The sequence below is a fragment of the Argiope bruennichi genome, chromosome X2 (assembly GCF_947563725.1).
Source record: "Argiope bruennichi chromosome X2, qqArgBrue1.1, whole genome shotgun sequence".
NCBI classification, from domain to species: domain Eukaryota; kingdom Metazoa; phylum Arthropoda; class Arachnida; order Araneae; family Araneidae; genus Argiope; species Argiope bruennichi.
Genome location: NC_079163.1, coordinates 128,559,364 through 128,586,852, shown reverse-complemented (window position 1 = coordinate 128,586,852; position 27,489 = coordinate 128,559,364). Strand labels below are relative to the sequence as shown.

Here is a 27,489-nt window from a genome sequence, read left to right as displayed (position 1 = left end):
TTTGCCAATGGTGATAGACGGCTTGCTGCATCGAGCACTCTGCATTCTTTACGTATAAATCTATTCTGTTCAACACAGGGACCAAACAAGGAAAAGATAAATATAATTAATTAAAATCAAACTAAATATCACAATGCTCACAATTCATACCGAATGTGAAACACCTGATTGTAAAAATTGATTAAAAAGAATTTTAATATTGCTGATTTTATCACATTTTCAGAGAATCAATATACAAAAAGTTTTTGGAAACCAATTCATTAGTTATTTTATACAAGAATTTTGCATACCAATGTATGCCATTACGATTTTGTGATGGATTTATTTTTGATGAGTTTAATTTTAGCAAGTGTAATTCTTGTAAAAAGTACAAACCGGCTTGTTTAAAATTATGCAATATCCTCATGGGTAAGAATACTATGTGAGCTAATTGATGATTTGATATAACAGCATAACAAGAGGCTACAACATTGTTCACAACTATTGTTCCATGCAGCGTTAATGGAGCAAAAATTCCAACCTTTCTGGATACTGTAACTTTAATGACTTTTTCGAAGGAAATTCTCGCCTTTTGTAAACTAGATGTTTCTGATACAACGTAGATAAAATGTCCGATTTTTACGTCTCTTGCATATGTTGCTACTGCCTTTTTATCGTCAAGATTAGCTTCCGATTTGGTAAAAATCAAATGAGAAGATGTTAAAGTGATCTCTGTGCCATTTTCTGTGATAATTGTCTGAAATGACCTTCTTTCTAAATTATCACGATCTAGAAATAAAATAATTTCACTGTAATCCAAGCTTCCATCAGCAGTTGTGACTAACACCTTATCACCCGTTCTCAACTGCGACATTTTTTTTCCTTCCTGTTAGTGTGTGAACTGTTGAATCGCCATTAAAACAGCCTCCTGGTCTTTCCAAATCAGCAAAATCTGAAACATGAGAAACAATACTAAAATATTAATTTGCACCCTGTTATAAATTTTAAACTCTATTTCTAGAGTGAACTGGGTTTTCACTCTAGAGATAAGCATTTACTCCTAATGAAAAAAAAATACTTTAAATGAAATAAGTAATTATCTTTTATTTTGTTCGTGCCAATAAATGGATTGCTGAAAATATTTCAAGAGATCTAAACTTTTATACAATAACCTAGTCATATTTAACAAAACATTCTAAACAAAATAATATTACATATATAATAATAAAGCAACTGATGTAGAAATAAATATATACATGTTATGGATCTTGAATAATTAAGAGTAAATTTTAAACAGCGTTTCTTAAAAATACTTGTAATGGATTATTTTAAACACAATTTTTGAAAAAAGTGTAACAACTATCCATATTTTTATTAATTTGTTTCCAGTTAATCGAATAAAAAACGAAAAAAAATGTAGTAATGCAAACTACATTGCGCAGTTAAATATATGTGCTATAATCATATATAACTGTTAGTCTTCATAAATATTTTTTTTGTAAATAAAAATCAAAGCCGCATACGATAGAAAGATTTTTATTTACTACTAGCCGACTTTGGCGACCAGCCGGTTCGCCAGTATTACCGCTCGCTACAATTTTCAATTAAATATTTTAAGTAACTGGTCTATTTTAAGTAACTGGTATTAAGATTCTCAAACAAAACAATTTTAATCTTCAAATTTTGATAGTCATACCAAACTTATACCGTTGTTTAGATCGTTTCGTTCAATTTACTACATATATTTTCCTAATGTGTTGTCATTTCCGATAAAACTTCAACTTTAATTTAAAGTGGAAATGCAAAAATTGCAATTAGTATAAAGATATTTTTAATGAAACCAAGCTTTTTATTTTATTTATCATTTTTATTGTTATTTATTTATTATTATTATTATTGAATATGAGTATTGCAAACAGAATCTCTCGGTATTTATGTGAACTACAAAATATTTTTCATAATTTATGTAATATCTCAAACAATAATTCAAGAAAAATTTCTTAGATTCAGCATAAAATTCAGTTTTTAGTTGTGCTTTCAAAAGGATTGAAATGAAATCAATAAAAATATTTTGCTCCGGCCTATAAATATATTTCAAAAATTATGAAGTCTAAATTTAATGCAGTAAGGTATCAGATTCTGAGAAATATTCTGGACACACCAAATTTTAAATAAATGAATGAATGTTTCTATTTTCCACGATCAACTGAGACTTATTTATGAAGTTTTGAATGTTAAAAATTTAGAAAAACTCAACATTTTCATAATCTTAGGCCAATTAATCTTGAGAAACCTGCGCGCTGATTGGCGTATTTTCTTTGAAACGATCGATGGAAAATCTAAAATTATCCTTTTTTTATTGAATAATAATATTCAAATTTTTATAAATTAGTCAGTTTAAGTCATTGATTTAGTTGATTAGAAATTAACTCTTTTTATTTAAAATATTAGTGTTTCAAGAACATTTTGTTATTCGTGATTTCCACAACAGAAGCTTTATGTAAAATCAAAAATTCGTTATTTATTAGAGCATTTATTGCATCAAATTACATAAAATATAACCATTTTCCATTTAGACCATTTTAGAAGATCTGTGTCTTACTAAAGGTTTACAAATTAGCTGTGTGGCTCTGATTTGAATGGATATCCTGTTCATATTAAACAAAACTTGCCTTAAAATAAAACCAATTTATTGGATTAATAATATAGAGAGTGTAAAAGATCATAAAATGATTTTTCTTGAATTTATTTAAAAAAACAAATATTTCATATTTGTTTGATTTCCTACAGACACGTGCCGAAAATTATATTTTTGCAGATTTCATTTCCAAAAAGATTTAATTTATTTTTAGTTGGAGCTTTAATCAATGTGATGGCAACACTTTGAAAAAAGCTAATTTTTTCCCATGAATGCGAAACGTGCTCGTGCAGCTTAAATTTTATTTTTATTTTGTACGAAAAAAACTGTTGAAAAATATAGTTAAAATATTTATTTAAAAATTAATTAAAAATTGAAATTTAATTTTAAGGTTAAAACATTGGTATCATTTAAAAGATAAATTTTTGATCTATAACTTCATGTAAAAATCTTTTTTTTTGCGGTAATATTTTCGGAAGTTATAGCATAAACACGCCAAAATTTCGTTTAATTTTTAAATAACTAAAATTCTAATTAAAAATTCGAAAAAATAACCCCCAGGTGCACATTCCCGGCCTCCAATGTATACACGTGCAAATTTGGTAGCTGTAGGTTGAATGGTCTGGCCTGTAGAGCGCCAACACACACACACACACACACACATTGAGCTTTATTATAAGTATAGATAATATTAAATATAATATAAAATTTTGCGTTGAAAATGTGTTATTTAAAAGATTTTTATGAAGTTTTTGTGATAGTTAAATCATAAGTTTTTATTAATAAAAAAGTGAAAATTTCCTCCCAAGCAATAGTGGATATTTCAATTAGTTTGCTACAAAGAGTTCAGCTTTTGAAGTTTTGTTTCGAGATTTCAGGATCAAATCAGCAAGTCAGAATCAAGTCTGCAATATTATGTATTACGTTTTGTTGGCGTTTCATCTCCTTTATCCGCCATCAATTTTTTACAACGGATTCCAAAATTAAAGTAGCGCAGCATATTTGAAGATATCATCAGTTTTAGTTATCAACATCCAAGCCATTCCTCTCTCTCCATGCTTCCACTCCACATCAGCTCAAGGACATTTCATCCTTGATGCGAGATTTCCCGTACGCCAGGTCTGTATGCAAGGAGAATCCATAGTAAACCTGGATTTCTTCATTCTTGAAACAGATGTAGCAGCTTACAACTGGACCTCCGCGGCCTTAAATGTAAGCATGATGTGACACCGGTGTATGATATGAGCATGGTATGAAGTGGGATTGCATTAATTTTTGGAGTTCTGCAAATAATCAAAAGTCTGAAAGTTTAATACCTTAATTGTTTTGCTTTTATCATAATTTAATTAGAGGTTGCTTTTTCTTTTTGTAATGCCCTGTCTTATTGATTTAATTTAGAATTTAATGTTTTTGTAGATTGCGTATAATTTTTTTCTATCGAATGATAGCGCCTTTCAATGATTTAATTTCAACTTATAAAATTGAGAAGCGGTAATTCGATGCCCATATGACTCGCAGGCACGACCACCGTCTTTGCATTCTTCATTTACTAGAAAATAAAAATTGCGCCGGCGTCCTGGCATAGGGGTAGCGCATCTTCCCTGTGATCTGGGCGTCCCGAGTTCGGATCCCGGTTTGGGCGTGGTTGTTCTATCTGTGAGATGTGTGAATGTTCCCTCCTGTAAAAAGGGGTTGTGCAAGCAAATGAGTGATGCGTGAGTAGTCAAGTCGTACTCTTGACCCAAGTTGGCTCTACGGTAAAAGAGGCGCTCCACCTTAGGCTTAAATCGGCTGTCTTTGAGCAACGGGCTTGTCCGCGGCAAGTGTCATAAGAAACAACAACAACAGCAACAAAAATTTAAGTTACTGAAGGGAAAAAAAGAGGGGGAAACTAAATAATTGATTTAAATGAAAACTCACTGAAAGGGAACAGACACAAACACAATATGGAAGAAAAAATAAAATGTAAAATGAAGGCTAAATATTAACACTTGACACTTTGAGAGCAATTTGTGAAATTACAATTTTATGTAGAATTTGGGAATGGAATCAGCTCAAATGACACAACATTTATTTCTTCATGAAAGAATAAATTTCCAGGTTGTTAACTAGATGAATCCTCCCACGCTCATTAATAATAGACATCCACTTCTGCTGTATATCATCTGTAGATAGAGTAAGAACTTGCCTCTCTGAATACTGGCAGCGTGGGTGTTCAATATTTAAGAGAACTACTTCCTATAAACTCACTAGATTTAATTCTCACAAGTGTTAGAAGAAAAACTTGTATGCTTCATGTCCATTGTTTCAAATATGTCCTAGTATGAAATTTGGAATCGTCTCAAAAAGCATGCCGGTATGTATAATATTATTCAAACTCTCAATTTTCATTATTCATTTTTTTTTAATATTTCAAAATTATTGCTTACAAGCTTTTTGAATTTTGTTAAACCTGATATCGAGTTATCGATCTTTAAGGTTTGAAAATAAGTATTCATATGTAAAAAAAACAAAAAAAAAAAAACCCTGAGGAATTTTTTTTTAATTTTTTATGTAAATAAGAAATAAAGGAGATGAATGCGTATTTTGATCTTAATTCAGTGAAAATGGTCAGAGGTTTGAGGTCAGAGGCCTCAAAGGTAAAACATTAATGCTTTTATTCTAATTTTTAAACACATTTAATTTTTTTTTTTTAATTCTAGTTTATAGCGAGAGGGGGTGCCATTTAACCTTGCGAAACCAATGTCACAGTCAGCTGACGTTCATACAATTGAGACATCACTTATAATTTCCAAACTAGAGGACGTTTGAACCAAGCGGTGCTTAAATAAATGATGCTGAACTGGAAAATAATGATTTTTCAGAACAAACAAAAGAACCTTTCTTGTTGTTTTTGTTCAAAATAGAGCAATTCAGGAATGATTAACAGCAGTTTTTTGCTTCGAAAAGAAAAATAAAAACTTTTTTTAAACACGTACACGCTAATGCTATTTATAAATTATAACAATAATTTGAGTTCATGGACTTCATTTCAAGTACAGTAGTTACAGTAGTAAGAAAAAAGGTAAAATAACTGGATTGTCATCAAATGCGATCTGATTTTTGCACTTTCCCATATTCATTAGCACGTTCACCGCGATGATTAGCGCCTATGATTCGCACATTTTGTCTTATTAGATTATTCTTTCTCATTATAAGAACTATAATAGAGATGGGGTTTCATCTAATTAGATGAAAGATGTGAGCCCCAAGCTTGAATCAAATGTGTAATCTCTTGATCCTGACCGATCAAATAAGTGAATAGCGTAACAAACAGTTCCTTTATTTACAGCCTTATATGTACACAAGAACAACTTGTTCTCATCTAGGTTAATATGATTTACAAAACAGTTGAAAGTTAATCTGAAATAGTTCCTTGTTCAGTTCGGAGAATAAACACCACAAAAAACGTTAAACAGGCTGTTAGCTCAAACGGCTACTCCAGGGATAGCTCTAGAAATCCACCGATCTTTATCGGGTGGATTTCACAAAAGCCCGAATAACATGAAGTTTCTCACAAAATCAGGAAACTTTCGAACTCGCAATGGTTCGAAGGCAATGATTGAAAACCATTGCCATTGAACCATTGAAAAATGATTGAAACAATGAATTATATCTTTAAAACTACATGAATTATGAAACAAACAGAAAAATAAATAAATAAAGCTTCTCTCGGCAAGCTGGAAGGCAAAGATAGATTCCTTTACATCTAAGTTGCTATCTGGCAACATAAATTGTTGATGTTAGAAACAATCAAACTTAGGGCGTGAAAATCACTTTTCAGCCCCTAACTTCATATTGCAGTTATAGAAATATTTTTAATTCAAAAGTTATTCGTCTTAACAGGGCGCTAATTTGTCTAATTGAATTTATTTTTCCATCTGCAATATTAAGAAAGTTATAGCGAAATGAAAATTTCAATCCCCCATCGTTTCCACCCTCCTTTGAGCTAAATGGGCCATTTACGAGCTCATCATGAGAATGTCATGTCATGAGAACCATTGTAATAGGTAATCTTCCTATAGAAATCTACCTAATTGACTTATGCAACTTTTCAGATAACTTAAAACGGTGTTTTTGGGGTAAAAAACAGGGGCCATATACAAATTTATAATGGAAATATTTAGATTAATAATGCAATAGCGTGCGTGGAAAAAAAAAATCCCAAATGCCCTTAAATAAAACTTTAATTTACTTTATTTTTCCTACATTAATCCGGGGGTTGGCAAGAAAATATGCAATTTTGTCGGTTTCTACGTATTCAGTGTACAATCGATTTCTCCCAAGGCCAGGGATGAAATTAACCAGTAGTTCTTAATTGCCCCATCACCCGATAAACAAATGTGCGTGTAACTTCAGGCAAATTCGGATGTCCAAACTCCTTATAAGTTTCGGCATTATTTTTATTGCTCATAGAATAAATCATTACTAATTTAAATAACTCTCCATTTTTTAAAAATGCCATAATATATAACCAGTTTTGCTATGTTCTTAATTATAAAATGAAACATTGCTGAATGATTTCCAATCTTTATTTCGACATGTACAAGAAAAATTTGGTTAAGTTGAACTGAAAAGGAATAATTCTGAGAATAAATGAAAAAAAAAATCGTTTGCGTTTCACTATGCAATTAAAAAAAATTTTTAACATAAATATTTGACACGGCTAAATTTCGATTAAATGAAAGAAAATAAATCTTCCGTGAGTTAATTTGTTAGAATGTCGTTTTGAAAAATTATGATAAATTTGACAATAGATTACTTGCATGCATTTATTTTGTATTTTAATTTTTACAAATAAAAATGGCAGTCTAAATATAAAATAACTCTTAAGAGTAAGTGACGGTGTTGCAAATCTGCCTTAAACAGGGAAAAAGGGTTTTAATGTAAATATTATGATACATTTTATCTTTTTGTAATAAGTCACAAATTTTGTTTCTATTTTGCTATATGGTCCCTATGCAGCGCGTTCAATTTTCGATTAAGTATAAATCGCGCAGTTTTAAAAATACGAATGTGGGGTTTTTTTTGTAATGAGGTTGTTTCATAAAAAAATTAAAGCTTTCTAAATGATTAAATTTGTGTAGAGGGGTATAACATTTTAAATTTGTATAAAATTTTTTAAAGAGTAACTTTTTGAGAATTAATGGGAAAATTTCTTATTAACATACTCTTATTTTGTACTTTATTTTAAACAATTTTGCAATTCACATTGCCCAGTTATCTCTAATAGGTAAAGAATTAAACAGCGTTTCAATCTTTTAGGGACTATTAATTGACTGTATAATGATGCTGTAAAGCCATTAAAAATGGCATAGTATATGAATAAGGAGAAATAAAAACTACAGATGCATTAAATAACATATAGGAGTGCCTTTTAATTATATAACGATATTGGGAAATAAGCCTGAAGAGAAAGTTGAAAGCTCAAATAAGTTTATTTCGCTTTACTTTCTTGTTATCAAAAGAGTCTACAAAGGAGAAACACCTGCGGCCTCATATTGCCACAGCATAGAAGATCTAAAATCGCATTAATTCTTTTATGGATCGCATCGACCTCGCCTGTCAGCATTGCCGACTTGAACACTTACCAGCTGAAATCCAAAATTTAAAACATCTTGTTCAAGATCTGGCTATGAAAGTGAGAAACTTTAATCTCTGACATCTTCTTTCTTCTATTGCTTCCCTTCCTGCAGCTTTTTCTAAAAGGAAAGCTAATAAAAACTCCTGTGTTATCTAGGAAAAATTCTCCCAAAACACACTGCGAAAAATAAACCTATTGTGAATCATTCACTGTATCCCAAAATCTCTCTAATAAATAACATGGATACTGATAAAGGGACAGTCTCCCATAATCGAAAAACTTTCCCGATCATGTTAAAGAAATCTAATGATTTTGCGAAGGACTTATCAATGATAACTTCGACGACATTAAACGTAAAAATGCTGGATTTTATTTTAAATTTATTCCCACTTTTCTAGAGAAAAATCAGAAATTAATTCAATGCCTCACTAAGAATAAATGTCAAAATTTTATAATCTCCCCAAAAGATAGTAACTATCAAAACAATCGTCAGAGGTTTGAGATGGAACACAAAAATCATCGAAATTAAAGATGCTTTAATTTTCATAGAATTCTTCGTTGAAATAGTTTATAATTTACTAGTTTTAAAAGTAAAATGCCTCTACCTCCCTTCCAAGTTGTTCTACCTAATAGGACAAGGAAAATCAATGTTCCAAGTCGACAATCTACTATAGATTAGAATTATAATCAAAAAACTTCAACATCGGACAGGCCCAATTGCATTCTCTTCCGTTAAGGATAAGGAGTATGCTTTTGAAAACCAAACGTTTACAAAAAATGCCCTAAAGCTAAGGAAAATTCCTTACTCACTTGTATTAACTATGCAGAATCTGAACACATCGCCTCTTGGAGAGGATGCAAAAACTTCCCTAAAGCCAGAAAAAATAACTTTTGCAAAATTGGCGTTTCCTACGCAGACATAATTAAAAAATCAGATGGAACTTCTAATATTCCAATAATGGTCTCTAAACATCCCCTAAATATTGCTAGAACCGCTGAAAACTATTATTCCATTTTTCAACATATTGCTGATATAGAAGACATGTTATATATCAGATCAGAAAGTAAAACTGTTCTGTATTCTGTAAACTGTTTTTAAAATGTTAGTTAAAAATCTCAAAAACACTAAAAATGACGCGCAGCGAATGTTACTTCTCATTGACTGTATACACGCCACCTACAATTTTCGAACGTAATGTTATCCAGAGAAAAAAAATTCCGAGCTCTATTCGTTTGCTATTGTTTTCTTTTTTTTTTTTTTTTTTTTTTTATGAAATCAACTGCAATCAGTAGAAGGAATAAAAAATAGGTTTCTGCCAAAGGAATTCTTTTTTCGGACCTCAAAATATTTTTAAATATTTATTAAAAGTCGCAAAACTTCAATTCCATCATTAAACAATTTTAGAAAAAATTCTATCATAAATAAATAAAAATAGCAAAGCGGAAACGTCCTGTATACTTTAAATTTTTTTTTTAATTATAAAGGCTAAATTTTAGTCGTAATATTTTTTTAATATTTTGTCCTTTCCCCCATGATCCTTTAACCCCGCCTTTTTCGGGGAGGACTCTGTTACCACTGATTTATGGTGGCAGTTAGCGGTCTGGTTTTCAGTAATTGTAAAAAAATCTCCACAGCAAGTAAATTCTTTTTTATTTATTTTTCTTTTGTATCACAGTTGTGGTCGTCTGGACACTTCCAATGCACATGTGTTTCTTCGAGTGCTACCGCATCATGAAGAACAAGACTTGTTCTACACTAATATTATTTACTTACTTTTATGCATGTTTATGGTTAAATTATTTTTTCTTGCTCAACTTTTTTAAATATTGAAAGAAGTAATTTGTTTATCATTTTAATATAATGAAATTTTTAAACAGCATTGTCCCGCATTGTAGGTAAAAAAAAACGAATATATCATCTTGTTATTGATTCCAGTATAACAAATTTGTTAATTCGCGTGCGAAGAGAGGTATAAAATTGACAATATTTAAATATGCGTACTTGTGTAATTGTAAGTTGAAGTCACAATTAAAAAAAAAAATCCCTAAGTATACATGAGGGGGGAGGGTGAAGCGTTCTTCATTGAAATGGTTTAATTTTATTTGGATCATAGAAGAAGTTCGAAAAAAAGGTTATATCATCAGGACAGGAGTTTCATAAAAGGCGTCGGTAACTCCTAATTTCTCTTTAAATGTTCGTTGCCGAAGTTGTAGTGTTAGAACAAAAAATCAATTTGTTGTAGAGAGAGGAACATAACCGTTATCGGAATTCCGCAAAGCAGAGACCCTCAAAATGCATCTTCAAATTCAATTTTGAATTGTCCTTTTCATTTAAAGAGCTGTTAAGACCGAAGAAGAAAAAAAAAAAATAGAAATTTTTAAATTAATTAAAGGAAGCTATGCTTGCTCAACAAAATATTAACCTTTGGGAAAATTTTGATTGCCGAAATGCAAGAATTTCAAAGAAATTGCTAGTGTGGTGTGAAACTGGAGATTTTGGATGATCTCTTTACGTACCCCTAGATAAAATAGATGCAAATTAAGCAAATGAATGAACATTTTCAGAATTGGTTTAAATGAAAGATTCCTCAAAGCAATTTACTCAGCATAGCAGTTTATACGTGCATAAGATCGAGTCATAAGTGGGTCCAAATTCGCATCGATCCTTTTCAGATCTTTTGACAGCTTGAAAATTCTCGATGAAATAGGGTTGTAGTCTCTTGCGAAAATGGACTAGAACTTGGAATAAATTTCTATTTCTTCCAATAAATGAATATTAATACTTTGTCGTATATGAAGTATAGAGAAAATATAGTTATCGTCGAAAAATTCGAACGGGAGATTTGGACGAATCTCCAAGTTTTAAATATGCCTTTTCCAAAAACACATTTTTGAAATGATGTAACAAAGATATCTCAAAAACGCTTTCAGATAGACTGATGGAATTGGTCTTTATACCAAATGTGTAGTTTTCTATCAACTTTTCAGCAAAATCTATTCAGAGGAAGTCTGTCTGGCCGCCTGTCCGAATATAAATTAACATGATAACTACAAAACGAAGAGATCTAGATAGATAAAATTTGGCACGCAGATTTAAAATCTATAATGTAGACATCCATCAAGTTTTAAGACAAATTCAAAAAGGGGTTGACTGTCTGCTTTGAAAAATATGTCAATACGATAACTCAAAAACGCAATGATTTCAATATATCAAATTTGGTATGTCATTTTGTGACTGCAATTGTAATTCTGTATCGAATATCGGTTCATTTGGTTGGGAAAAACATAAATTCACTTTTATTAGAGAGTACTCAAGAAAGTTTTTCTTTCTCTCTATTAATATAATAAAGGAGAAAGCATGAGAGTGATTGTGTTCGCGCTCTACAGACCAGGCCGTTAGATCCAGAGCTACCAAACTTGGCACATATATAATTTGAAGGGTCAGAATGCGTACTTCCAAGAGATTTAAAAATTTTCATGTTTCCCATAGGCTCTTTCTGCAAATAATTAACTCTTATGCAAAAGTAAATGTTCTTACTTTTCACATTTCTAAAATGATAAACTAGGATCAAATATTGCAATCTCTTGTAGAATTTTCGACCCTGTCATCTGTGCAATTACATAAATCAATTTTTTAAAAAGTTTTATGATGAAATTCGGGAACTGTGTTCTTCCTCTCTTACCTTTTTTAACACTGCAGTGAATATGTGATCTGGATTCGTAATAAACGAAATCAAAACCAGCTTCTATTGCTAACCTTCCAAGCATCCCTAAAATAAATTGAACAAATTTATAAGTTCGCAATTGATATATTTATCCATTATAACGGATTTCATAGATAAGTTTGTTTATTTGTATTTGATATTTAAAAGCAATTCTTACCTATGCAAATATCTGAGAATTAATTCTCACCCAAGAGAAGATACTGTACTTACGGGTAATAAGTACAACTTCATATAGTTTTCGCATTTATTGATGAGTTATGAATATGATAATTTTAAAATTAAATTCAAAGTGATTATGAGATTTTACTTTAATATGTCATTCTTTGAGGCTATCTGAAAGTATTTATAAAAATAAAAAAATTTAAAAACACGCTTTCATAATTTATGCCGAAAAGTATTATAGAAAAATAGAAATTGTTTTTAATCAAAAATATGTAGGCCAAAACAAAATCGTAGAAGCATGAGGTATAATCGAAATATCATAAGCAAATTTAAACTTTTAATCACCAAACATATTTATGACTAAAACAGCAAGATACAAGTTCATTATTTAAAAATTTTAAATATATTTTAAATTTTCAAAGATTGTTTGGAAATTGTGGATTAAATTCTACATAGTATAGTTTTCAGTTTCTGACGTTTTTTCGATTTTGTTTCAACCTCCATTTTTTTTTCATTAAAAGCTGTTTTCCTCTTTTCAATGCGTAAATCGTATTAAATGCAATAAAATCGTATTAAATTTTTTTAAAATTATTTTACACATTTTATTCTTCAATATATTTCGTGATATAATATTATAAATATTATGGAATTTTATATATTCCATTTTTTTCCTCAGATTCACTACAAGAGTCGCTTCTGATTATGTAATTAAAATTATTAGATTAATTGATATTAAGTTCTCACAATTTTATTATCATCTCTCAATATTTTATTATCATCTGAAACGTTTAAGTGTAAAAATTTTAAGCTCTAGTGCATCAGAATCCCATCGTTACAGACACGGAACAAGTCGAAAGCACATATGCAAAACACAAGAATGCGTTAAATTATACATACCATATTTCGATCGATCTCGATCACTTGTTGTGATGTCGACTGCTCTTCCTTCATAATGGAGAGAATTCGAGCTATGTATATTATCCTCATCCCATGCCTCCGTGACTCGAAGTTTAACAACATGATACGTGTTCATAACCAAAACAGCAAGATTGTCAAGCTTTTCCTTTAAGCGCTGAAATGGGAAACGTATTTTAATTACTATTGTTATTTTTTTTTTTTGAGAATACTAAATATAATACTATTTAATACAAAAAAAAATGCAAAAAAGGTGAGAACTGGCCTGCATGGCTACTCTCTGGTGTGCTTTGGCAACCATTTCTATTACATTTTTGAAATTAAATCCTTTCTATTTATTAAAACTGCTTTGTCGGATGAAACAGAGTATATGTAAGATATGATTTTTTAATATAAAAATTTATAAAAAGTTCATACTTCTTGTGCTATTTTATTATTACTTACAGTTTCGAGCGTATTAAAGTTTACGTTGCTCTCTGTGTTTAAAGAAAAATTTCATATGCACTGAATTAAGTTTCACATATACAGAGAATTTTTTAATATTACAATCTGAAGAAATATTCAGTGGCATAGCAACCAAGAGGCAAGAGGACGGTATGTGTCCTGGACGTCAACCTTGGGGGGGGGGGGTCATCGAGACGAAACATTAGTGCTTGTATGTCAATTTTTATAGTCAAATGTGACGAGAACATAGTATTAGTTATCGGGTGCCATTTACTCTTGATAAATCACTTCTAATGACTGAAAGCGAAATAGTCCTTTTATGCCCCGGCTGCCGTTTATCCTAGCTACGCCTTGTGTTTTTTTATAAATATATTTTTGAATATAAAACTTTTATGAAGATACTGACATTCCTAACGGCAGACAGGAGCTATATGTCGGGGAGGGATGCTGTCATTATAAAAAGGAGGGAACATATCTATGGATTGATAAAAACCACACAGCATCCTGTCTCTATGCCATAAATATCGCTGATTATCGTGTCCAAATTACATAAATTCAATGGATTGCATTGCATTTTTTACAATAATCTGTTATTTGTGATGCTTCGACGTCATTGAAGGCAGATTGCACTTGTCTGACAAATGTTAGGGAATAAATAAGTGCTTGGTTACTAGAAGCAGATTGTGCTTGTTGAAAGGGGACTTGCAAATTTCAGTATGATTCAATGTCATAACAGCACCTGATTTTTCGACCTTTTGCTCTCAAAAACATAAACCATACAACGTCAACCATAAATTTTCGTAATCGAACATTGAAGCTCGGTGGTTCATATCTAAAAAATAATTCGCTTTGATGATCTGCAAAACAACATCTAGGGGCGGATTATAAAGCAGTCGAGCGTCAGGAGTCCCAAACTGGAGGTTTAGAAATATCGCTGCAATAAGATTTCGTTATTTCAAAAACCCTTAAACTGATTTCCAGTTAACCAGAGACAAAAGCCTACTGCAGATGGCATGTTACTTTATTAATTCTCGATAACCTCCAAATTTTCATTTTTTAAAAAAATTTATTTATTTATTTTTTCTGGCTTGAAAAAGAAATTTACAAACATTTTTAAGAAGTTATCTTTTCGATAATTCTGAAATATTTAAATTGTCATTAGCAACAATGAAATAATTTAATTCATAAGACTACTTTAAATTAGCATATAACTATTTCGGACAAATGGCAAGTTAGGAATGAGAAATCAATCTTTCCCCAATTTGATCCCTCATGAAAACGTATTACATAGCATTTGAAAGACTCTTTAATATTGTTCCCTACCATTTTTTATCAAGGTACATCCTCCAGTATATCCTAGTAAGTCTTCATTTGTCTACAGTCAAGAATAAAAACAAGGCACTGTCAAGTAGATTCCTTATCATATAAATAAATTGCTTCCTTTCATTTCTTAGGCAAAAGTAATGAAATATCAAATATTGAAGCAACCACACATAATGATTTCATTGCTATCACAAAATTCAGTATTTTCTGCAAATTGATTTTATTAAAGTAACAAATATTATAAAAATAATAAACAAATGTATGTTTGTTTCTAAGCTTATATTATTGAAAAGCATTAAAAAGAATTAAAAGTTTATCGTCCGCATTTAAAACATCTTGAAGAAACTAATTATAGTTTGCAATTGTTGTTCTTTCAGTTAAATGCAGAGAAATGCAGTTTTATATGAGAGAAAGTACGAATTTTTTATTTGATTTTTCAATTACATTGGAGGGGAAATGGCCTGCTGTTCTTGATTAATGTTGGAAATAAGGTTTTATATATTGCGTTTTTGAATATTTCAGTTATAACTATTAATTTTTAATCAGTTTAAAAAATACTTCTGTACTTGTGTATTAACTGTATTAAAGTTATATTCGTCCATCTAGGTCTGTTGTCATTTTCCCTCAAACAAATAAATTACTTCCTTTTGACGGATTTCGTCCAACAGTTGACAGAAATATGCATTTTTTTAATGTTAAGACTGCGATACAAATTTCATCCGTCTAGCTCGCTGCCTTTTGTTTTTAGTTATCTTTTCAATGATAGACGTAAATAGTGTGTGTGTGTGTGTGTGTGTGTGTGTGTGTGTGTGTGTGTGTGTGTGTGTGTGTGTGTGTGTGTGTGTGTGTGTGTGTGTGTGTGTGTGTGTTTCTGTAGCAGAACGGTCGGTCTAAAATAAAGAGATTTATTAAAATCTCGATTACCAATTTTTTTACAATTGCAAAACTTTCTTTGTTTCGAATAAGAAAAAGTAAGCAACTGTAAGAGATATAAAGATTAAATCTTCATAAAACTGAAAATTATACTTCACTTTATTAGATTATATTTGTTATATGCACATCAAAATTATAATTTTTTATATATTATATTTTTTTCCATATTTAATTATATTTACTATTAACAACTATGATTATTATTGCACTCTTAGCAAATTTCCCATATTTTATTTATTATTTTAACACTCATCTGAAACGCGGTAAGTGTTATTGGTATTTTTCTCACGAAAGCTTCGTTTCGTTATCAGGGACATGGAGTATCATTCTCCCTCTGACAGTGATTGATTACCATATGGCATACACTGTCAAAGCGCCAAATCTTACATGCAAAGATAAAGGTTATAATGTGGCAACCTTTTTAAAGTTTGAACGCAAATGCGACTGAGCGCATCTGGATCTGACACACGATCCATCTATAGACCTACCACAAAACTTCTGTAGGGAAGATCTGTCGCATATATCCGTCATATAAGCGCAATCGGTTATTGCTCTAACTGGTAGGAAAACGTTACTATGACGAAATTTCCAAAATCAGTTGCCTTTTCTTTTATTTAATATGAAGTGAAGTAATTTAATTTTAAGGCAACGCAGTATCATTTTTCAAATAAATAAATAAATTAGTACACAGTAATATTGAAAGTAATTAATGACATACATACAGATTGCATTATTAAATTTATCCTGACAGAAAAAGTCAGCTTACCAAGCGGCCTTATTTTAATATTTTAAAAAATTGAAATTTTTGTAGTTTTTAAAATCTATAAAATATTAAATTTTTAATATTTTTGTAAGTATTTCAACTGATTTTTATAAGTTGGTTTATTGGTAACAAAATTTGGTATAGAATTAAAGATCTGAATCTTTACAAAAATATCAACTTTGACATTAAAAAAAAAAAAAAAACTAGAACTCTCAGATTCAAATGCATTCTAATTCTTATAGTGTGTATGTATAAAAGTACCTTCAAAAGATTTCAGGATTTTATTTTTGTCAGAGAAAATGTCTTAAGAAAAGAAAATACAGTCATCAACAGAAATAGAAGTCCGAAAAATGTCTATTTAGGGTAAGTAAAAGTATTAAACAAAAAGTAATAAAGCTAATAGAGCTCTTAACTTTTTAATTTGTTCTTTTGCAACTTAAAATATGCACAAGAACACTATTTAAACTCAAAAGACTGAATATATTTTATCTTATTCAAATTATTCTGTTTTTGCACTATATCAATTGAAATAGCATTAGTTATGGCACCATACACAACATCGCTTCATGCCCCTGAAACTATAACCCTCTAGTTATTTAACCCGGCAGGACGCGCGCGGGGTGTTTTGGCACCCCACACCTGAAAATATTTTTCTACCTTCCCTCCCCATGAACCGAAGTGGTTGGGTCTATCAGTACCTGTTTCCAAGGTCACATTCCACAGATAGTTTAAGTAAACCGCAAATTTGGAACTATTTTTAGACTGTTAGATCGAACTGGGGTGTGCTGACACCCCCTGCGCGCGGTCGTGTTAGAATTTTTCAGTGCAATAGCATGGCTTCCTGCAGTCGTTCAGTTCGGTCTTTTCCTCGTTTGACTTATGATGAAGAAATGGAAAGACTTCGGAACCTCTTCTAATAAAGACTTTATTAGAAGAGGTTTCCTCAGATGAAGAAACCATTGAAGAAGAAATAGAGGATTCAGATAATGAAGACGTTTTCAGTGAGCACCAGTCTGAATCAGAGGAAGAATGCAGATCTTCAGATGATGAAGTTTGTGAACAAACTAGCTTTTTTGTCGGAAAAGATAAAACTACAAAGTGGCAGAAAGAACCTTTCAGAAATCAGAAACGCATACCTGTACAAAATATAATCAAAAAACTGCCTGGCAATACGCAATTTTCTAAACATGTTACTTCGCCAATCGATGCTTGGAGACTGATATTTGATGATTCAATAATAGAAATGATTGTGAAATGCACTAATACTTATGTAGAAAGTATTTCTGGTAATTTCAAAAGAGAAAGAGATGCAAAACCTTTAGTAAAAGAAGAATTTTGCGCTTTTGTAGGACTATTATATATAGCTGGATTGCACAAATCTTCTCATGTGAATGTTAGAGACTTATGGGCGACAGATGGCACAGGATTAGATATTTTCCGTAAAACTATGAACTATAAGCGATTTCTTTTTATACTTCGTGTCTTGCGATTTGATGATATCAAAACTCGGAATGACAGACGAAAGATTGATAAATTAGCTCCAGTAAGAAACTTGTTTGAACATTTTATCAGGAACTGTCAGAAGTCATATCATGTAGGTGAATACGTAACATTAGATGAAAAACTAGAGTCTTTTCGAGGCAGATGCTCCTTTCGACAGTATATGCCAAAGAAACCAGCAAGATATGGTTTGAAGATATTTGCTTTGGTCGATTCTAGGACATTTTACACCTACAACATAGAAATATATGCAGGTCAGCAGCCAGATGGCCCTTACAAGACAGATAACAGTTCCTGCGAAATAGCTAAACGCTTGCTAGTTCCCTTATACAATTCTGGAAGAAATGTCACCACAGATAATTGGTATACCAGTTATGAATTAGCCGAATTTTTACAAAAACAAAAAATTTCTATTGTTGGAACAATACGTAAGAATAGAAAAGTTATCCCGCCTGAATTCGCCTCGCATAAAAATAGAGAAGAATATACAACTCTCTTCGGGTTTCAAAAGAATATAATGATTCTTTCTTACATGACGAAAAAGAATAATTGTGTAAATCTTCTGTCAACCATGCATAATGATAATCACATTGACGAAAGTACAGGAGATTTAAAAAAACCGGAGGTAATAACATTCTATAACATGACGAAAGGAGCAGTAGATGTTGTCGATGAAATGGGAGGATCTTACTCTGTTGCTAGAATATCTAACCGGTGGCCTATGGTGATATTCTTTTCACTGCTAAACATTACTGGAATAAATTCAAGGATCTTGCTGTTATCGACCAACACCCCACCCCAAAAATTCAGAAACAGGAGGCATTTCTTGAAGGATTTAGCGTTTTCACTTTTAGAACCTCATATGAAATCAAGGCAAAAACAACAAGAGTTTCTGGATGAACCACAAGCAAAAAAGCAAAAATTAAGCTACCGTAGATGCTACTTGTGTCCAAGAGAAAAGGACAAGAAATCAAAAACTACGTGTTTGAAGTGTGAAAAAAATATATGTCGAGAACATTCAGTAATTGAAGCGGTATGTACAAACTGCAAACAATCTAATGTTTCTGATCCATGTACACCCTAATAAGTTTGAAAATTTAATAAATATCACTCTTTTTATTCACAATAATGCGTTAAGTTTCGATTATAGTGAAAATTATAAGCAAAAAAGAAAAAAAAATCTTTAGAGTCGATATCATTAAAAGTCCCTTCAACAAGAAAAAAAACAAGGTGAGTGTATTCATTATTTTTTTACATGAATTTTTTTTTCTATTATTCGTTTTTATAGAAAAAGGGTATAGTTACTATAAAATTCATTAATTTATAGTATTCCATTGATTTCTTTCGTCTTATGCCATTTATTATGGCTGGGGTGTGCTGACACCCCATGCGCGTCCTCGTGTTGCGTTTCACAGCGCGCGTCCTGCCGGGTTAAACAGTGTAATGAGCATGAGTGGGAGAGACATTGAAAGACACTCCTGTTCTATCCATTCTTGTGACTATTCATTGACATTCATTTGCGTCGCCCGACATTTATTGATGACAATTTGGTAAGGGATTTTAATATTGGATAAAAGAAAGCCGAAAGCAATGAGTTGTGTGAAATTCAAATGGGAAGCAGATTTGGCTTATTAAGCTAACTATCAGAGAGAAACTGAAGACCTGTGCTAATTTACATAAGCAGACTTATAGTTTGTTTATGATTACAACATTCTGAAAAATAATAATAAAAATATTAACAAAAAATTAGAAACGAGGACAGAAATAAAAATAAAAAAAGAACGGCACACACATAAAAAAAATACAAATACAAATAAATGCTATGTACAAACACAAAAATAACAGAAAATAAATATGTGGATGTACAGTGATACTCTTGGGAAAAGTGTTCTTGAAATCTAAACAGATCTTGATTCTCTTCGATATGACGAATCATTCTCTGAATTTTCATCCTGGATCCTTGGGAAGAGGCAGCGCTACGGAACCGAACTCGTTCTAGTTCAGATGTTGGCTTGGTCGAGTGGAAGGAAGAAGTCAGCATACATTCTGTTGCGTAGTGGATCGGCGTGGCATCAAGATTTCTGCAAGGGCAGAATGCATTAGGGGTCAGATTAAAATGCCGAATATAGAGGGGAATGGCCCGTGGAATGTAAAGAAAAGAATATCTTCCCTTTTCCAGTTACTTGGTAGAAGGGAGACTTTGGGGAGAATATTGAATGTAGATCACCCCGTATCTCCGTCTTCGCAATCCTTTTGCCACTCTTTCATAAGTTCCTGCTTAAAAACGATTTTAGGTAGGATTTTAGTAACTTAGCGTGGCATTGTTCCTTGTTTGATTCTGCGGCTTCCTTCGCCAGTCTGTCAGTTTCTTCATTTCCCTCATACCCAACGTGGGCTTTAATCCAGGAAACTTTGATTTGCCTGTGTTGGATTAGATTTTTGCAGATGGCCCTCGCAACTGGATTTTGGTTTCTTGGGTTAGCTGCCGCTTGTAGGCTGGCTTGGTTGTCAACTAATATTGTGATGTGTTGTGGATGGAGGTTAGTAACATATTCTATGACTTTTTGGAGGTCTAGAAGTTCAGCTTGATATACTGTGTTAAAATTCTGCATTTTTGTTGACCATCTATGTACAATATTATGGTTTTCCATGACACAGAATGCAGCGCCAACTCCATCATCCGTCTTGGAACCATCCGTGTAAAGACGAACTCCCTCTGAGATGTGCCCACCATCTTCAATGGATATCTGATCTTGAAATGGATATTGTAATGGGTGAGCGGCCCAGCCTGTTTCAGATTTTTCAACATCCTTCGGTTTTATCATTGTGAGGCTCTCTGGTAGCGAAACGTTGAGTCTATTGATTGGTGTATACTTGGCTTCTTTCTGGAGTTTGAGATGTAATGAAGGGATCCCGAAAATGAATTGAATTGCTGATGTTGGGGTCGTTCTGTTGGCTCCCGAAATTGCCAACAGGAATGGTCTTTGTAATTTTGTGCATTTTCTTTTTATTCTTACTGGAGGATCCAAGCACCAGACGACTGCTCCGTAAGCCAGCATCCTTTCAATCACAGTGGAGTAAAGGATTTTTTTTAATTTCTGGAAAATTCCGCAAGCTTTGCCCATTAATTTAAGGATGCTTCTATGATACAGGAATGTTTTAATGGAGAAACTTTTAATGTGTGCATTCCAATTGAGTTTGTCATCGATATGAATGTCAAGATATTTGATGGAACGCTGTCTTCGAATGATTGGTTGAAATTTGGAGTTTATTCTTGTTGATCCAGGAAATGAATTTGGATATTGCTTCGTGTATTTGATTTTCAATTTTCTGTCCAGTGGATGCATGGGTGACTATAACAAAATCATCTGCAATTGCTTGAATCGATGTAATTTCTGGGAAGGAGTTATGGCAACATCTGATTGCTAGATTTAATCAAAACTTAATAACTGCATAAAAGTTTTGAACATGATGCACTTCTGTAGAGCAATAATAATACATGTTTTAACTACATTTGTGCATAAAGCTTTCTAATTTTTTTAAATCGGCACAATTAGTTGCATGCAGGATTTTATATATCACTGATTTTATTTTTAACATCCATATTAATAGTTTGATGCAATAGAGATGTTTTCAAGTTTAACCTCCAATACCTGCATTCAAAACACTTATATTTTGAAGTCTCACATTAGTGTCTGCAGAAGGTTGGTCACCAGAATTATTGTTTTCACTAGGCTGTCAACTCTTCAAGACAATAAGCGTTTTAGTAATTTGAGAATATTTCGGTCATAGTGTCTTCTCAATAGGAAAGAAACTAGAAGGCGCAAGAAAGTAAGCTTCTAAGTTTAAAAGAAAGAAAAAAAACTGCGTAAAAACTAATATTTGGTATTGAAAAAGTTCTGATCTTGAGAAGTTATGGATATTAGTTAGGTAATAAAACTCAAAAAGAATATAGAATAGAAACAATTTGAATTGTGAAAGAGGATAACCATTTCATCAAATGGATTTATATTAAAAAATATTTGAAAAATTAATTTTAGAAATGGAAAATTGCTTTACAATGAAAACGAAAGAGACCATTCGCTTTCAATTTGAAACTGTCAACACCCAGAAAACTTCTAATATCTTTAAAACTATATAAATATGAAATCTAAAATTCCAATTCCCCTTTTTTTAATTTCAGGAGTCGAGCTTCCTAATTGTGTGGACAATCAAAAAATGCAATAAAATTTTTTTACTATATTTTTGTCATTTTTAGGGTACTGTGTATCCTTAATGACAACAAAAAAAAGTAAGAAAATGACTTTAAAGATAAATTCCTTGTCATCTAAAATAATTTAAATTGCGAGAAATCTCAATTATTGGTGCATTTTCAGTTGCATGTAGCCTAACCCAGTTCAATTTTCAGTTAATATTTTGACATTTTTAACTGTAATTAACTGGACATTTTATTTTATTAAAATGATTGATCTAATAAGTCTGATAATCTGAAGTCATAAATGATTTCATAGTTGATCAGATATGATATCAATATTATATTATAGTATCGATAGTTAAATTCCCAGCAAGAATCAAAAGGCCATTTTGTTTTTATTTTTGTACAAGAAAGTCAATTTTTTTAGTAAAGTTATCTTTTAAAATAATCATAATCCACATAAACAATAATCCCCATTGCTTCAATAAAGGCACTGTTAAAAAAAATTCAGTTCTTATGCTAAGAATGATACAATTTGAGTAAAGTACAAGAAAATCGCATGCATATAAATTAAAAATAAACTATATATACATGTTTGTAATTCTATTCGGTCTTTTTTTCATTTACATATTAAAAGCAGAACTTATTTCTAAATACTACTTAAAGCTGTTATCATTAAAAATATGTCTAGTAAATATAAAGTAAGTTTTTCGAAATACAAGCTGACCTTTTCTAAGGCCATGGAAAGTATACTTTCCCCCAAAATTCATCGATTTTTGAATGAAGTTATGTAGCTAGGTATAAGTTTTCACTGATTTTTCAATAAGACAAAATCCTAGCTGCTTCAGTTTCTTATCTCATATAAAATGAACTGTCTTGATTTCTTACTTAGTAATTAACTAATCCAATTAATTAATAAATCAAATTAAATTTATCAAATAAGTTAAATGAATTACTTTTCTTGAGACAATATCAATATCCTAAAAATATTTTAATATGCCGTAACTGGTATGTATTATGTTATATGTAACTAGTAGTTTATATGCCAAAAAAAAAATGGCCTTTCAAAGGGTTAAGTAAAAATGGATTTTACCGCTGAACAATAACAGTTGCAATTTACTGACACTTAATTTGTCATGACCACGTGTTTCTGCTTTTCCCAGACAGAAGATCTGATCTATTTCTTTACAAGTGTATGAGCATAGGAGTAGTATGTTATGTTTACTCTTTGAGTGGTCATGTCAGCTTGTAATTATAGTAAACGCGATTCCTTCCACATTTCAATAATTGAAACTAAAACCTGTTTATTTAATTTAAAAACAAACTGATTTATTATACTGCGCTTAATATGGGATCACTGTGTTGATTCACATTACTTTTTCATTAAATAATATATGAATTGTTAATGAAAAAACATGTTTAGTTTCGCCTTCTGACAGTGGGAACTAGAATCTGCATATTTAATTTGAAAAGTAAAGAAAGTCGGATCAAAGCCTTTAAAAGAATCTTTCAATAAATTTTTAAAATCGTTCTCAAAGTTGTTGTTTTTTTCGAGATTGTGTGAGCCAGACGGAATTTTTTACTGTGCATACATAGAATTATCTTGACTCTCATATTTCTCCTGTTTTTTCAGTTAACGCTGTGTTGCTTAAACAACTTATTTGGCTTCTACTTTTTTAATAGGGCTTCTCTCTAATTATCTAAATAATTGCCATAGAATGATTCTGTCGGGAATTTTGCCTTACTTTTAAAAGTGCCCTTCTAAAAAATTTTCTTTTAAAGGTATCCACTGGCGCCCTCTTTTCGACAGACGCACTTCATGTTGTCATGCTTTTCATTCTAGTTAACTCCGACATCTTGACATTTGATGAGATCAAAAATTTACTTTATTTGAAGTGTATTTGTCCTTTCTATTTTGCTTAGAACCAATCATTGGTATACCACTGTAAGCTGTGATAACTATATGAATATATATGAAAAAGTATAAAAATATGAACGAAAAAGTACGGCACTGACTAATCAGAAGTTCTATCAATGGCTTCCTGCGACATTTGTCTATGTCTTGTGCAAAATTGAAGGTGCGTATCCTCCTTGTTTTCTAGTCTCTAAATTTTCAGTTATGGAAGCGACTGATTTCATACCAGGTAACAGATTTCCTCTTCATTAAAACTGTTACAACTTTTTTTTACCATCTGCCATAGCTGTTAAATGTTTCCTTGTTTCAGTGTTCTTGATACTTACGTTGCATTTGTTGAGCGAAAATATTCATGTTAAGAAAATTTAAGCATTAGTAATCAATTAACATTAGCTGAAACAAAATTGATCCGTTATAATACGAGTTTTATTTCTATTGGAACTTATTTTTAAATTACACCATTATATAAATGCTAATATGTTTTTATATAAATATGGCGAACCTGCTTAGAGACCACGTCCAGGTTCAGGTTCTTCCTCCTCCGAGGATTCATCACATGACTCTACAATCTTTGGAATGCATCGATCTTACAGAGTAATAAAATGGAAATAGATTGAAAGGTGTTTGATTTCATTTTAAGAGATTCCTTATTACCTTTATTTATATATAATTTCTTTTGTCATTATGTCATCATGGCCTGTTTTTATTTTTCTGATATTAGAAGAAAAACGAAGAAACTAAATAGCTGTTGAATCAAATTTGTAAAATTCAGTGCTTTTATTAATTTAAATTTTTTTTTAAGATTTAGAAATCTGTTTTTATACAAATGCCATTAAAATGCTATTTTTTAACTAAAATTCTGAATTTTTTCCTTTTTAAAACGATAATTTTTTTTCTTAAATTTTTTAAAAACTGGACATTCTTTGCCTCTAAGGAGGCATTAATGGCTTTTTTTAATTTCAATTTATGCTATTTTCTAGGATATCTTTGTCGTCGATTTTCTGATATCAATGAAGATGAAAATTTGGTTGCCACTGTTTACTGATTTTACTTAATGTTTTGACGAAGTTCCAATCATTACAAACATAAACATCGCAAATTTACAAAGTCTTAAAAAAAGCAAAGGGACTTGTTTTAAATATTTTCTAAATTATTATTATCGGCAACGGCAGCGTCGTGATGTTTCGGAGTTCCGCGATGTGACACGAGCACCTCCATATCATAATTCGGAATAAATACTTTCATTTGTTAGTTTAGGGAAAAGTTAAAATGAATTGAAACTAGTCATCGTAGCTATCTAAGAACTAAACAGCGATAATTTTGAGAATGAATTATTATTATCGTTTCCCATTTCAGTGACGTAATTAGTATTTTCAGCTTTTGAAGCAAAATGAGCGATACGACACCAATGAAACTCCCTTCGTTTCAATCCTTGTAGGCATCTGTGAATCTTTTTTATTCTCTTCCGTAAGAGCTGCTGTATTTTCCGTTTGATTAGTGAAGATTAACAAATCACATAAACGAGAAAAAATACTTCAAACATCGTTAGTGATTAACGTTCTCTAAGATTCTTTTTTTTTTTTTTTTTTTTTTTTGTAAAATTCTGCTAAGCATCTGTTAATGCAACTTTGAAGTTTTATAGCTTACAAATGTCTGTAATATGGAAATAAGAAATGATCGGTGAATGTTATTTGAAGTTAAGAACTAAATGTATTATTAAGCAAAGTTCATGATACAGGATAAGCAAAGAAATTTCGCTCATTTCTCAAAACTCAGGCATAAAATAGAAATAGTGCTTTTTTTTTATTGCTGTTGCAGAAAATAGAATTTTGAAATTATATCGTCAACCGCAATAAATATTATTATTGAAAAAACCATAAATATCGAAAAAGAAATATTTCAGTTTATAAAATCAGATAAAGCTGGATTCAAAATTAGTCTCTTATCTTAATACATCAATTAATGATTAATTTTTTTTGTAAATTTTTTCAGACAGTATATTTCATAAGAAAGATTATAATATGAACGAGAAAAAAATATATTACATTACTATAATAATTAAATTCACTTTCACATCTCCTTGGAAATAAAATAAGAACTTAGCTGACTTTTGAAAAATATAAGATTGATGCACATATATGAAAATTACATTTAATTATATTAAATAAAAATCAATAACATAATAAAAGATCGCATAATTTGTTTAAGAATAATAGCGTTGGAAAAAGAAATCTATATCGTTGCTCAATATTTTATTTATTCATTTATTTTTTCTGAAAACAAACTTTACCATATTGCTTATAGTTTTCTGATCACTTGCAAGAAATATTATGTAGAAAACTGTTCCCATAACTGTAGGAAAAAATGAATTGTTTTATGTGTATAATTATTTATGATAAGATTATGACTGATAAGTTATGTATATGACAAATTGATAATTTCTTTAAAATTTTGAAACTTAGATGAAATAAAAAAAATGTTAAAAAAAAAATTCTTTTTGTGGATATTTCAATAAAGAAAGAAATGACTTTGCGAGCAGACACTTTTTTCCTAATTATTTGTGAATGGAAATGTTTGCCCAAAATATCAAAATTAATTTCTTAGTTTTTATTTTTAATTAATAAATATTTTATATTGCTGCGCTAATGCATTAAATTCTCTAATCTTTTGAATACGTATTTATAAAAAAAGGAATATTTAATAACACGTAATATTCAAATAACTTCATTTTGCGATAATAATCTTCTTCTTTTTCTTTTTTTTTTTTTCCTTTTATGTATAAAACGAAAGAAATATTTATAGAGAAGCATACAAAATGTTTAGAAACAAAGCAAAAAGAACAAGATTACTTACGTTTGTCATGAATCGATCGCTGCCAGTCCCTTCTTCATCTCTGAATATTATATTCTTCGAATAATTAGGTACAAGCTCTTGAAATGTTGGATCATTTCTTGTAATCTTTCCCACAGGAGGTCCAGAAGCTATCAAAGAAAATTCTGCTACATTAGGCACATGTTCCTTGAAAATCAGTGCAGTACGCTTTTTTTGACTTCTACGTCTGCCAAACATCCCTGGGCCACATGCATACGTTTCCAGGACGGCATTAAGGAAAACTAATTTGATAAAAATTGAGCTCTTCATAAATGATGCAAGATCGTTAAAAATTGCTATTTTTTTCACTTAGTTTATCCTGCACTTTATTTTATAATGTCCGTTTGCGTTGTTGATTTTACTTGATCTTATTCCTATTCATATCATCCAACAGCACATATTTTATCGTGAACCAAAAGTCAATTATTCTGTTATTTGTCAAGCTAGAAACCGCTGGACATGATTCATTTTGCCATAAAAAAGATTGTAAAGTAGATGATAGA

At 30.9% G+C, this 27,489-nt stretch overlaps 1 pseudogene; it reads right to left on the bottom strand.

Annotated features, from left to right (window-relative positions):
* Window positions 1-235: 235 nt before the first annotated feature.
* On the bottom strand, window positions 236-27,256 carry LOC129959879 (sonic hedgehog protein-like; annotated as a pseudogene).
* Between the last annotated feature and the right edge of the window lie 233 nt (window positions 27,257-27,489).